Here is a 13,827-nt window from a genome sequence, read left to right on the forward strand (position 1 = left end):
AGAATATATATATATATATATACATGTATAACTGAATCACCTTGCTGTACACCAGAAACTAACACAACATTGTAAATCAACTATACTTCAATTAAAAATTTTTTAAAAAGAATATGGGGGGTGAAACTTATATTAAGATCATCCTGATAACCAGTGAAATACTTCTTAATGATTTTTCATAACGGTTAAGGAAGCTCATCCAATAGATGAGATCAGTAATAGGTATGTAAACCCAGGAAATTCCTAAGAACAGATAACTGAGGAGTTAAGGGACCCACCCCAAATCCAGGCAAGGTGACTCAGGGGAATTTTCAGATTGCAGACCTAAAATTTATTTGATTAAAGGTAATTGATGTTTGTCCTTTCTGGAAACAAGGATCTGAGGGTCCATATAAAGCTTTCTAGGCAGAGTGGAGGGGCAGGGAGAGTGTGGGATGGTGGGGATTACTGGTAAGGAGATGGAGGAGAGCAGTAGTCCAGATGGTGGGGGTGGAGGAGAAGTGAGTGGTGATGAAGCCAAACTAGCAAGAGCTGAAGCAAGGACAGAACAGCTGAACGGCACTAATCAGTGTTAGGAGGGCCCCTACATTGTGGTCTAAGTCAAGGTCACCAGCCTAGAGCACCTGAGACAACTTAAGTCTACTCTGGGCATCTGGGCTGGCTCTAGCATCATGTTCTGATTGCCCAGGACCCTACAGTTCCTACCTAAATGGCTCCAAGTTTGCCACACTAGTCTGTACTGTCTCTTCCCTGGGTCTCACCTCCCAAAGCCAGGCAGAGGAATGGCCGGTGGGTGGCTGTTTGCTGGTGGAACGGATGAACTTGTGCTTGTGTCAGTTGAGGTGTTCACAACATACATGTGAGATGCTTGGCAGGCCATGGAAAGATCCAGGGATGAAAAGAGATGGGTCAGAGGCTGGCGAGCATAGGCATGGAGGCTGGGAGACATGAAACTGGCTCCTCCCCACAAGGAAAGTGAAGAATTCTAATCCTAACCTGGACTTCTAGATTATAACGAAGGTACATTTGTCAAGGTAGGAACATTTGTCAAGGTAGGAAGACAGAACATATTTTGATCAATCATATATTAATTTATTACTCCTAAACATTTACATGGTACGTGGGCCCCGATTAGTACCCCCGACTCAGCCCCACACGGCTAGGGGTGGGCCTGCTAATACCAGGGATGGTTAGTCATAGATATTCTTGTGATAAGAAATATTCTCTATTATAAATTAGTATATTGGCCTTCTTACTTGTAAAGAAATCCCTAGTGGGTCTCTTGATTGTGACCCACTTCCTCAGCATCTAGTCAATTGAGTCCCCTAGTCCTGTGTCCTTGAGAATGAGATCCAAACCACAGGCATCATATAAGACAATGGCACCCATGTGCTTTGCCTAAGTGCTGGCTGACATCTTGAACGACATTGATCTTGTCTATAAGTAGGGTAAGAAAGAAGGGCAGAAAAGAGGGATAAACTAAAGGAGAGCTGAAGCCAGATACAAAGAACTCTTCTTCCTAACACATAAAAAAGAAAAATGCCAGCCATTACTCAGCCTCATTTTAAAGGTTTTAGAATTAATGGTGAAAAACAAAAGTTCTGATGCATCAATGTGGAAAAAGCTGTTATCAAGTACTAAGTGTCCCTTAAATAAAATTATGGAAAATTGGAATAGAAATTCAATATATTGCACTAATAGAAAATTATTTAGGAGGCATAAAAGGAATGTGTTAGTATCTACCTGAACTCTAAAAATTAAGAATATCCTACTGAAACCATTTCTTTCCTGCCTACCAGAGACCACTTAAAGTGACTAAAGCTGACAACATCTGTGGGAACTGTAGTGCTGTTAAGGCTGAGTGCATGTGGAATTGCCCCAGGGCTGAGGCAGGGGGCAGTGGAGATCAGTGACAACTCCTGCCAGCAGAGGCAGATCATCTGCACTGTTCTCCTCTGCAGACTCTCCAAGCTGAGATTGTTTTAAATAGGAATTGTTTATCATAACGGTAGAAAATTTTAATACTTTTCAAAGCCGAAAGGAAGCAGTTAGAACTTGTAACGTGTCAGAAGAGTACATTGGTCTCTGGCACACACAGCTTGAAAACACAATTTTTCCATCTGAGCTAAAACTCACAAGGAGTATTTTAGACCACAGCTCAGTTTCTCACAGATAAATATTTGGGCACTAGCGGCTACAGATTGATGGAATACCATCCCTATTTGTCAACTCTAATTTTTAGAAAGATCCCAAATATTAGCTACTCTACCCTGTGCCAATTTCATTTGAGAAAGTAAGCAGAGAGTAGAGAAAAAAAAAGTAACAAATAGGAAAGGGGAAAAAAAGTATAGGTAATATAGTAACACTAATAATATCTCACACTTGGATATAAAGATTCTCCATTTAAAGGATTTTTACATAAGCCTGTTATTTGTTTGTTACAACTAGTGCATGAGGTTGATATTACTACATTCATTTTACTGAAATAAAAAATCTGCACCCAGAGTTAAATGACTTGTCCAAGATCACACAGAACAGCTGTGTGAAGATAGAGCCCGAATCAGTGAAATAATTTCCAGGCCTGCAGTCATGAGATTAATGGTGATGATACTTAGCATGGTTTGATGGATTGTTATGGGTTGGGCATTATAACATTTAATCTTGCAAAGCAATGGGATAGGAATAGTCAATGTCTCAATTTCACAGACATGGGGATAGAGGCTAAGTAACTGAGTCACCCAAGCAGCAAAGAGTCAAGAAGCCAGAACTGGCCTGTTCTGCCTGCCTTTATTCATCATTACAGCCCCATGTGCGGTGCAGATAGGTGAAATTCACCTATCTTTGGTTTTCAAACATTGTGAAGGAACAAGTCATGGTCATCTTTTTCTTTTCCTTCATGTTAGTATTCTTTCCTGCACCTCTACCTTTATTCCACACAAGTCAACCTCTAACCCTTTTAAAATAAAAAATAGCTTTCTCGGTGCACTTGGGCCAAACATCAACCTCTTCAACATTCCCGGCTAGAATTTTCAACCATCCATCCATTGCTCTACATTTCCCTCCAAGATCTTTTCTTTATACCTTAAGCAGTTAAATATGGAATCTTTTTAGAAATGCATTTTCCTATTCCGCTCTACATATACTCTGCAGAAAAGTCAGTGTAAGGTAGAGACTGCCGGTCACCTACCAATATCTCTAAGTCTTTCCTTCTTCCATACAAATAGAGAACTGGTTTCGTGACCAGCTAAAAGCTGTATTTCCAAGCATTCTCAAGATAGGGATGGTCATCAGACACATTTTGGGTGAAGAAAATGTAAGCAGATGCCTGGAGATATCTGGAACAGCTTTGCTTTCCTGATAAAGACACCACCCTTTCTCCATGTGGCTTCGTTCCTCCTCCACTTGTAATGCTCAGGAAAGGCTAGAGATCAAACATCTGGGGTTCATGAGGTGACCAGGCGGGTAAAAGTCATAAACCAGAAATGGAGGAGCAGAAAGAGAGAAAGCATCTAGATTCTGATGTTAACAAGAGCCACTGTAAACGTCCTGGCTGGCTGATCCTGGTCTATTTTCTATGAGAGAAAAAGAAACCTTCATTTGGATAATCGACTATGATCCCTTTTATGCAGTTGAAAATTATCTGACACAGTGTGTTAATGCTCAGATAATAGTGTAGCCACACCGGTACAATAACAACAAGAACAAATCTAATAGCAACGAAATCAACAGCAATTATGTCAGAAGAGTACACACTGTGGTTTCAGGGGTGTGAGTTTAGACTCCAAAAACGAGAAATCAAAGCAGATTCCTAAGGGTATGTGGGAAAAAGAGACATTTATTTATTTATTTATATTTACTAGGTCTTTATTGGAGTATAATTGCTTCACAACACTGTGTTAGTTTCTGTTGTACACCAAAGTGAATCAGCCATATGCATACATATGTCCGCATATCCCTTCCCTCTTGAGCCTCCCTCCCACCCTCCCTGTCCCACCCCTCTAGGTGGTCACAGAGCACCGTGCTGATCTCCCTGTGCTATGCAGCTGCTTCCCACTAGCTATCTATTTTACATTTGGTAGTGTATATATGTTGATGCTTCTCAAAAAAGAAACATTTATTGACAGAGATATAATGAATATAGAAAACAAAGGGACATTACAAGAAAACACAAGTGTTAAAAAATGATGTAAAGTATACAACAGACATGTCTATTTTATTCCTACGTAATTTTCCTATGCATGTTTAAGGCCATAGAGTACTAAAGCAAATATCAATAAGCTAAATTCTCTGGGAAGAACTCTGCTTAAAGGCAAAATTATGAATTTTGGAAATGCTTCCACTGATGCCCTTAACTTCTTTCCTACTTCCCTACTGATTTCTGATAACCTCAGCCCCCTCCCAAACCTCATGACTTCTGATGTATCAATAGTATCTTAAATGTGTGTCCTCTGGCTCGGCCAAGGAAAACACCCAAAACTCATTTGTTCCATTTTTCAAACCTTCAGGACTCTGCACTTTCCTAGGAAGGACATGGATATCCTAAAGCTCCCTAATATATTAATTAGAAAATATGCCCCCATCCTCCACTTGTGTAAAATATCCATGAACACTTAACACGTGACTAATCACAGGAGTTTCAAGGCACCCCAGTGAGGCTTCCAGTTCCCATTTTAAGTGACCCTCTGTAGACAGCTGCCTATTCCCATTTGCAGAGCCAGCCCTGTCGCCAAAGGAAGCCATCATGCAGGTGATGATTTGACAAAATAGCATCCATCACTGACCCCTGTCCCATGGGCAAACTCCTTCAGGATACCCCAAAGTTGCCCTTTCCTGAACTTCTCCTTCTGAGCTCTGCGTGGGTCTCTGGTGGCCACTGCGTAACTCCAAAACTCTCTTACTTTGGTCTTTTAGCATCTAATCCTAAGCTTAGAAAATCAGAATTTTCTATAATTCAATGCACCATTTTCCTTCACTGACTTTTGCATCGTGTTAGTTATTACACTTGTTTTTTGAGTCCCTTAGGATGTATGGATTAAAATGACTATGAGAGGAACTTTCATTTCTATTTAATTGTAAGTTACTGGTCATACAAGTGGCCTAGGTAATTGTTCACATGAGGTGTTAAAAAAAAATCCATACTGTATTTTCCCAGACCTAAGCAGATCTGTATGATTTTCTCTTACTTTGATATGCACTTCTTTTTCACACAGACCCTGAACTAAATGACCTTGCCAGTCTAGTTTAAAGCTCTAACTGGGAAAAGAGTTTTTTGCTCTTGAGGTTCTTTTGTGACTTTAGCCTTTATTTTTTCAATTGATTAATGGATGAGAATTTTGAACATTCATTTAAAGTCCCTATGATGGATGATTTTAAAAAATCAAATAATTCTAATTCCATATGGTTCTTCTTAATGACTCTTTATAACTGCAGCTATTTTATCCATTGTTCCCTCTTCTTTCTCCCTTCCGAGAATGAAATTCAGCATTTGCTAAAGCAAACTACCCGATGAACAATTACACTTAACGTGTATTTTCTCTTTTTCTGTCTCATAGTGTATTGAAGTTATGGATTCAGACAGAATCTCTTTGTAAATGTGGACAGCAGGCTGCACTCTGTCTTTTCGTGCTGTCATATTCCTTTGTTGATATCTCTGTTTTAAGATGAGTCTGCCCCATGCATCACCAATTGTCTTTTGTTTTCACGCTGCAGGGAAGACTGGGCTAATCCATATGTCACTATGAAACTTCAGGCCTCTCTGTTTGACAGGTTAGCAAGGCTGACAGCAATCTATTGAAAATGCATTTCAGACTATCACTTTTTCAGTCTAATTTACTCTTAATAAAATGACTTTGAAGACAAGGGGTCCACTCTGTGTTGGTTTGCTTCTTTCAGGTAATTGCATTTTGAGAAAGATGCATTGACAGTTTTCACAAATATAAAATGATGAAATTCCTTTAGGAATAAAACAAGATAGCTTCACAATAAGTAGCATCTTTTAGCCTAAGTGATCCCAAAGCACTTTGGGAACTGTGGACATTCAGATGACTCCCTAGGGTAGGGAAGCATCTAGACATTCATCCAAGCTCTAGAGCAAGACACATTCTATTCTGTGCAGTGGAAAAACACAGCACCACCCCCCATGCACACACACCTTTGCAAAACAAGGAATATTTATGTACTCTATGTATATATATGTGCATGTTACAATTGCTGGCCAGCCAAATTTTACAAAAGAGTATACATACGAAATATTATAAAAATATATACACAAAACTGAGTTAACATCAAATTATTTCTTAACATGTCTTCCTTTTAAAAATTCACTTCCTGCTGTGCATTTATTCATAGATCATTTCTTTTGCCTCCAAAGAAGAATCAAAATAGTAAATTTTAACATCTATTGTTTCTTTACCCATTTTCCATCCCCTGGCAAAGTCTTTAATCACTCAGTACCCAGATCTCCAAATTTGAAAGAACAAATCCTCATAGATATTTCCTCATATGAAGTTTTGACTAAATTTTGCCAGATACACATTTGATCACCCAGTAAAAAATGTTAATTTATAAGGGGTGTGGTATTTTTTAAGTCACTGAAATATTACTAACAACAACAAACAACCCTCAAAGTCTCTTAAACTGTCATCAACAACATAATTGTTAATTATGTTGATTGAAGAAAACACTATCCCACAGTTAGAAGATAATACCAAGAAGATATGTTCATTTCATTAACTGTTTTAATCATTTAAATGGTCACTCATACTATTTTTGCTATATTAATGATAGCTAAATGCTGAAACGGAAAAAAATTACAGTTACATTTTAAAACTAGAGAAAATGGTTAATTTTACTCTTCTGTTTAACTAGGATGCTGGATGCATACATTTGTTTTCACTTAATCTTAATTATTACTTTGGTAAGAGGGAGCTATTGTATTTCTATTCTTGACATGATGTTCTGTAACAAGCAAAGCTTTAGCACTAAGAAAAGGACAGTGACGGAAACACAAGTGAAAATGACAGTGTCCCTGAAAATATTCATGTTCCTCATTTTGTAATGTCCATCATAGTCTTTTATCCAGAATCTAAAGAGCAGAAAATAAAAAATAAAGATTGTTTACTGAGAAAGGTTCTCTCTCTCTCTCTCCCCCCCTCCTCTCCCTCTCCCTCTCCCTCTCTCTCTCTCTCTCCCTCTCCCTCTCCCCCTCTCCCTCCCCTTCTCCCTCTCCCCCTCTCTCTGTACCCCCTCTCCCCCTCTCCCTCTCTCCCCTCCCCTCCCCCCCCTCCCCTCCCCTCCCCTCCCCTCCCCTCCCCTCCCCTCCCCTCCCCTCTCCTCCCCTCTCCTCCCCTCTCCTCCCCTCTCCTCCCCTCTCCTCTCCTCTCCTCTCCTCTCCTCTCCTCTCCTCTCCTCTCCTCTCCTCTCCTCTCTCTCTCTCTCTCTCTCTCTCTCTCGACAAAATCCAAAACCAAATATCCTGGGAGGTTCGAGTGGGAATTTTAAATTCTGTTGAACTGGCACCTGGGGCTCTGCTTTATCATCTCGTAGTAGTGAAACCTTTGGGCTTTCTTGAAGGTGTACTGAGGGCCGAACACTTGGACTATAATGTTTTGGTGCCATCTGGTGGATAGTTTTCAGGTTAGCAGCTTCACTTGAGAATCATGAATTGTTTCTGAGGAAGGACAGAGGGAAGGACCAGAGGAAGGAAGGAAGGAATTATTCATCTCCACTAGTCATATAATATGGAGCCCTCCATAAGACATGCTGGGAACTACTGGGAAGGAGGTGGAGAGGAGGTGGCAAGCAAGACATGGGCAGAGGGGAGCCAGTGATGATAAAACCAAACCAGCAAGAGTGAAGCGAGATAGGAGCAGCTGGACAGCCCTTATCAGCACCAGGAGGGGTCGCACGTCGTAGTCTGAGTTGAGGTAACAAGCCTAGAGCACCTGAGCTATCTGAGGTCTACTCTGGGCAGCCAGGTTGGCTCTGGGATCTGCAGGAGGGAGAGGTTGAATCTGAGGGGCTATAGGGCATGTCCAGTGAACAACTGGACAGCAGCCCTTGACTGTCAGTCTGTGATGACCCAGTTTTCACACAGGATAGGAACTGAGCCAGGAATGGGGAAATTAGAGGTAGGGTACTGGTGGGATAAAGTGTAAGCAAAGCTAAAACTCCATTACCAAAAATCTTTGAGATCTGAAAGGTGATTTAACTCAAAATTCATGGTCTTCCCTGCTACTCTCAACCCAATCCTTAACAAAACAAAACAAAACAAAACTATTGCTAGCCTTCCTTTTTTCAATGATTGCAAACCATCCAGTTTCCAAGTCAGAAACATAGAGTCTGCTTAATGCCACCCCTGTTTCTCACCCCTCATATGGAGTCAATCCCAAAGTCCTGTTGATTTCACCCCTTAAAGGTCTCTTGAATCCCCCCATCTCCCTTCATCACTGCCACCCCCTGGTTTAAGCAATGCCTCTCTCACCTGGCTGACTGAATAATCTACTTCTTCCAACTACTTCCACTTCTCTCGCTTCCAATCTGCTCCCCGCAGGGCAGCTAGGGTTGTATGTTCAAAATGAAATCTGAGCATGGGGCCACCCCTGCTTAAAATGCTTCATTTTAAAAGTCAGAACCCCTTGCCTTTAGGATAAATATCTAGCTCGAACATGTACAGCAAGACTCTGCATGACCAGGCCCCCACCTTTCCAGTCTTGCTCTGTACATTGCCCCACTCTGGTATGCTCAGATTTAGCCACTCAGGCCTTTATAGCCCATTCTTCTTCTTACCACAGGACTTTCGCATATGCTGCTCCTATTGCCTGGGCACTCCTCTCTTCCCACTTCATCTAGTTAACTCTCATTTATCTTTCAGAACTTGGTTCAAAGTCACTAATTCTCCCCTGGCCTTTCAAATCAAAGCTCCCACTTCAAGCTGTAATAGCTCAAATTTCCATTCATTTAGGTAAAAGTCACACTTGCAATTTTAATCTTAGAAACTATTTAAATATCTATCTCCCTCCCACCCGGAGAATATAATTCCCATGAGGGCAGAGACTGCATATACTTTGGTTCACCATTATATATCCTGGGACTAACACAGTCCCTGGATTAATAACAACTTGATAAAAAAAAAAAAAAAAAAGAAAGAAGGGAGGGAGGAAGGGAAGAAGAAGAAAGGAATGGCAGGAAATTATTAAAAGTGTTATATAGTGAAAAACGGTAAGTTTTTCAAAGATTGATGTACAAAATTAAAATTTCTCTTATGTAGACCATCCTGAACCTTCTTTATGATCCAATGTGTATTGTGAGTGCCACCTATAACCCCTAACAACTAAGGGCCCTGTATAACGCAGTAGTTAGGCATGGTCCTGCCCAGGTCAGACAGCCAGATCTAATCCCACGTCCTGCCCTCTCCAGCTGGGAGAACTCAGGCCACTACCCTCACCTCTCTAAGGCTCAATGTCCTTATGCATAACAGAGGGATGCTCACAGTACTTGCCTCACAAACTTGAGAAGAATAAATGAAGTAGTCCAAATGAAGCACTCAGGAAATCCTCAGCCAATACTAGCTTTAACTTTTACCTGTAATCAACCTCTGCTGTAACACACTGTCACTCATGAGTATTAGCTCCAGACACATTTCTTTTGCCTCTGGTTTCCCACTTCTTCCCCTTCCCACCATCTGGGCCTATCATGGTAAAACCCTCTTCAAATTCCAAGGCTTAATTCAAATGCTGCCTCCTTTCAGGAAGCCTTCAATGCCCCTTTCATAAAAATCCACATATATTTAGTTAATGAATCCTATGTTGGCCCATTCATACTTTGTAAACTCATGTATGGTACTTACAATAGGTACATGGGAAAAGCATCAAATTGTCAAATTTTCATTTAAAGAAACATTCTTAAAAATGTATCTATAAAAAAATGTATCTATAGTATAAGGTGCCTAATTTGGAACTAGATAAATTTGTCTTTTCATACAATCCTCTCAAACCTGTTATTTCCAACTGTGGTGATAATAATGACATTTTTAAAAACACTTACCATGTGCCAGCATGGAGATGTTTTAAAACCTACCCCAGAGGACTGTCTGGGGAAGTAATAGGACAGAAGGCAATAGAGTCTGCTCTGTGGACCTCCAGAAGAAAAAAGAAAAAGAAAAGAAAACGGGGCCTGAGGGAGTGAGGGAGAAAGTGGCAACTGGAAGACAAGGTACGGCTTGTACTGGTAAGTCCTCATGGGGGCACCGAAGGATATATAAAATGGCCAAGGAGTCATCCATATTTAACTGCCAGGCCCAGGGTGCACAATGCCATCTTACAGCAGTAGCAAACAAGGGAGAGCTTTCCTTCCCTCCTTTCCCATCTTTCAGATGAAAGAGAGGAGAAGATTGAACTTTAAATCAAATTTGGAGTTTTTACTGGTATGTGGGATCAGACCAGATTCGGAATTAAGATTATGTTTGCAACCTTGAAATCTGAAAAAGGTCTTAATATCTAAAATGAAGTCGAAAATTCATCCATCAGCCTGTGTTTTCAACCAGCAGCAGAAGAAGGACTTCTCTTCTAAATAAATTTTAAAAGGATAGTAGGAAGTTAAAATAAGGATGATTTCTAATTGTATCTCATGAGTCTTGCTTGTTCATCATACCAGATATACACATATTATTTACTTTAATTCTCATAATACTGAAGTAGGCTTAGTATTATTAAGTACCATTCCCTGTTTTTTTTTGTTTGTTTGTTTGTTTGTTTTTGCGGTACGCGGGCCTCTCACTGCTGTGGCCTCTCCGTTGCAGAGCACAGGCTCAGGACACGCAGGCTCAGCGGCCATGGCTCACGGGCCCAGCCGCTCCGTGGCATGTGGGATCTTCCCGGGCCGGGGCACGAACCCGTGTCCCCTGCATCGGCAGGTGGACTCTCAACCACTGCGCCACCTGGGAAGCCCCCATTCCCATTTTAAACATGAAGAAACAGATGCATTGAGAGTTCACATGTTTCCTCAAGACTCACAGCAAGTAAATGTGTGATTCATGGTCTGAACTCAGTAATTGAAACCAGGTTATGTTAAACCACTCTGCTATAGGCACCTCGATAAAATACTATCTTATGCAAGGAATTAAGCATTTTAAGTTTATTTTTTATATCCATAGTTCCTTGTCTTCCCTTAAAACGGGATTCTACACCAAAGTTCATCTTATTGGCTGACTGAAATTTTTGGAGGCTTCCCTGGAAATCTCAGTGCCTGGGATCCCACCTCCCTAGGGCACCATGAAGTCATCTCTCTCCTCTCCATCAACCCAGAGGCTGCCATGAGGCTGTGGGTAAAGATCTCTATTTCTATAGCGCGCACAAAATTATCTTCCTTTCTGAACCCAGGAAAATCCCTTTTTTGTCTCGGGGAACCTATCTCTTCATCTAGTTCTCTTCTCCCAAGTAGGCTGGGGCCGGTAGTTCTTTGTACCAAAAGTTGGATTTCCTTTAAAAATTTGGACGTCTGGCTTCTCTGGGCTCACAAAACGAAACAAAAGCTGGGGCAGCGCAGCAGATGCCTTCTTTATGCAAACCACATGCCCTCCACTCACCACAGAGCCATCCAGCTCACTCCTCCCATCACTTTATCTGCCAGACCCTTCTAAGTGTTTGGATTTGTTCATCTTGGCTTAGGCTTTTGGAAACAAAATCCAGGAAGGTTTGCTGTGACTTCTTTGGGGAGTGCCATAATCCTCCTTGGAAGGGATGAAGCAGAATAAATGACCTGACTTTCTGGATGACAGGGAGAAAAGATTCAGGGCAAGAGAGGGGAAAAAAAGTCTCAACATTTCATCTACCTGCTACTTCTCCCTAGTAAAGGAAATGTACTTTCCTTCTTGTACTGCTGTGTTTCCTTTATGAAATGCACACCTGCACCCAGTGAAACGCAATGGCTATATTCAGCGTTGGGCAGCATAAAAAGTAGGTCTTCAGTAAATGTTTCCTGAATCAAGTGCCCCAGTAGATTAGTACAAAAGTATTTAAGATCGGCATCCATGCCTAAACACAGACAAGAATTTGTTCTATAAGTGTTCTCTGTATCCAGACTCCCACAGTGCTAACAAGTTTGCCAGCTCCCATCCTTTGCAGTTGCAAGGTATACAGATGAGAAAGACAGATTTGATCTGTGGGTAAATAATTAGTTCTCTGGGCCCTAGAACATTATTAATGTGCCATCTATACAGATCAAATCCACACAAAGTAACAAAGGATTCGGAAGAGTTTTGTGGGTAAATTCAGTAACCTGGCATTTCCTCTGGGTAAAGATGCTCCTGACTTGTCAATAAAATAAGGGCTTGCGGGCTGCCCGGTGGTCCCGGGCTCGCCTGGCTGAGGGGCGTGAGAAGGCTGGGAGGCGAACTCGACGAGAAGCCCCGCACCCCAGTGAAAATCAACCCGGCTACAGCAAGCCGGGAGCCGGCTCTCTGGGAGGATGGAAGGGCCCGAGCTGCTACTCGACTCCAACATCCGCCTCTGGGTGGTCCTGCCCATCGTTATCATCACCTTCTTCGTGGGCATGATTCACCACTACGTGTCCATCCTGCTGCAGAGCGATAAGAAGCTCACCCAGGAACAAGCCTCCGACAGTCAAGCCCTCATTCGAAGCAGAGGCCTCAGGGAAAATGGAAAATACATTCCCAAACAGTCTCTCCTGACACAAACATATTACTTCAACAACCCAGAGGATGGATTTTTCCAAAAAAACTAAAAGGAAAGATGTGCCTCCTTCTCCTGTGATTGACCCCCCTCCCCGCTATGCTCATAGACATGATGAAAGGCAACGTCACACGTGTCCTCCCTATGATTCTTATTGGTGGATGGCTCAACATGACGTTTTCAGGCTTTGTCACAACCAAGGTCCCGTTTCCACTGACCCTGCCTTTTAAGCCCGTGGTACAGCAAGGAATTAAACTACTCACATTAGATGCCTCCTGGGTGAGTTCTGCATCCTGGTATTTCCTCAATGTCTTTGGGCTTCGGGGCATTTACTCTCTGATTTGGGGCCAAGATAATGCTGCTGACCAATCGCGGATGATGCAGGAACAGATGACTGGAGCAGCCATGGCCATACCCGCAGACACCAACAAAGCTTTTAAGACAGTGGGAAGCTTTGGAGCCGACCGACCACCAGTGGGCACTAGATGGCGTCAAAGAGGAGCTCGTGGCTGAAGACCTCCACTTTGAAGGCATGTTCAAAAAGGAATTACAGACCTCTATTTTTTGAAGACCAAGCAGGGTTTAGCTGTGTCAGGAACTCAGAGTAGCGCTTAACCTTGTAACTTTTGTTTTGAGCTGGAGCGTCTCGGAATAAAAAGGGGGATGCGCGAGCTGGTGGGTGTGCAGCAAGGATTGTTCTTGTCTGAGCCGGCTTCCCCTTTATGTTTGAAACCAGAGGAAACATGAGGAGTGTGTGCTGGGTGACCTGCCCAGAAACAGCTATTTTTGAAATACTTTAAATTTCCCTTCTGGTGACTCGAGTAATAAAAGTAAGAGAGAGGGGGGAAACTCAAGCTAGTGATAATGTATAAAACTTAGCAAAAATTCAGAAATTTCAGAAAAAGTGTTGTCAATTAAACCTAATTATTATGTACCGTCATTCTGACTTCTAAACCACAGTAAACTCCTGTTTTCTTGGGATCCATAAAAAAAAAGAAAGGCTCTGGTCTTCGGTTACATTTTCCACGTAATTCAATGTATGCATATATGACCCAAGAAAGAGAAAATGATAGCAAGGAAATGCCGAAAACAACGAGTGCTCTATAATATGAGGATGTTTCAGAGGATCCATTGCCCT

At 41.8% G+C, this 13,827-nt stretch overlaps 1 pseudogene across 1 annotated transcript; it reads left to right on the forward strand.

The window, feature by feature from the left end:
* The first annotated feature begins 12,465 nt into the window (after positions 1 to 12,465).
* Positions 12,466 to 13,257, forward strand: LOC309961999 (ER membrane protein complex subunit 3-like; annotated as a pseudogene). The gene has a single exon. The product of its transcript is annotated as an ER membrane protein complex subunit 3-like (transcript).
* The last annotated feature ends 570 nt before the right edge of the window (positions 13,258 to 13,827 follow it).

Source organism: Leucopleurus acutus, assembly GCF_964270905.1.
Source record: "Leucopleurus acutus genome assembly, chromosome: 5".
NCBI lineage: Eukaryota > Metazoa > Chordata > Mammalia > Artiodactyla > Delphinidae > Leucopleurus > Leucopleurus acutus.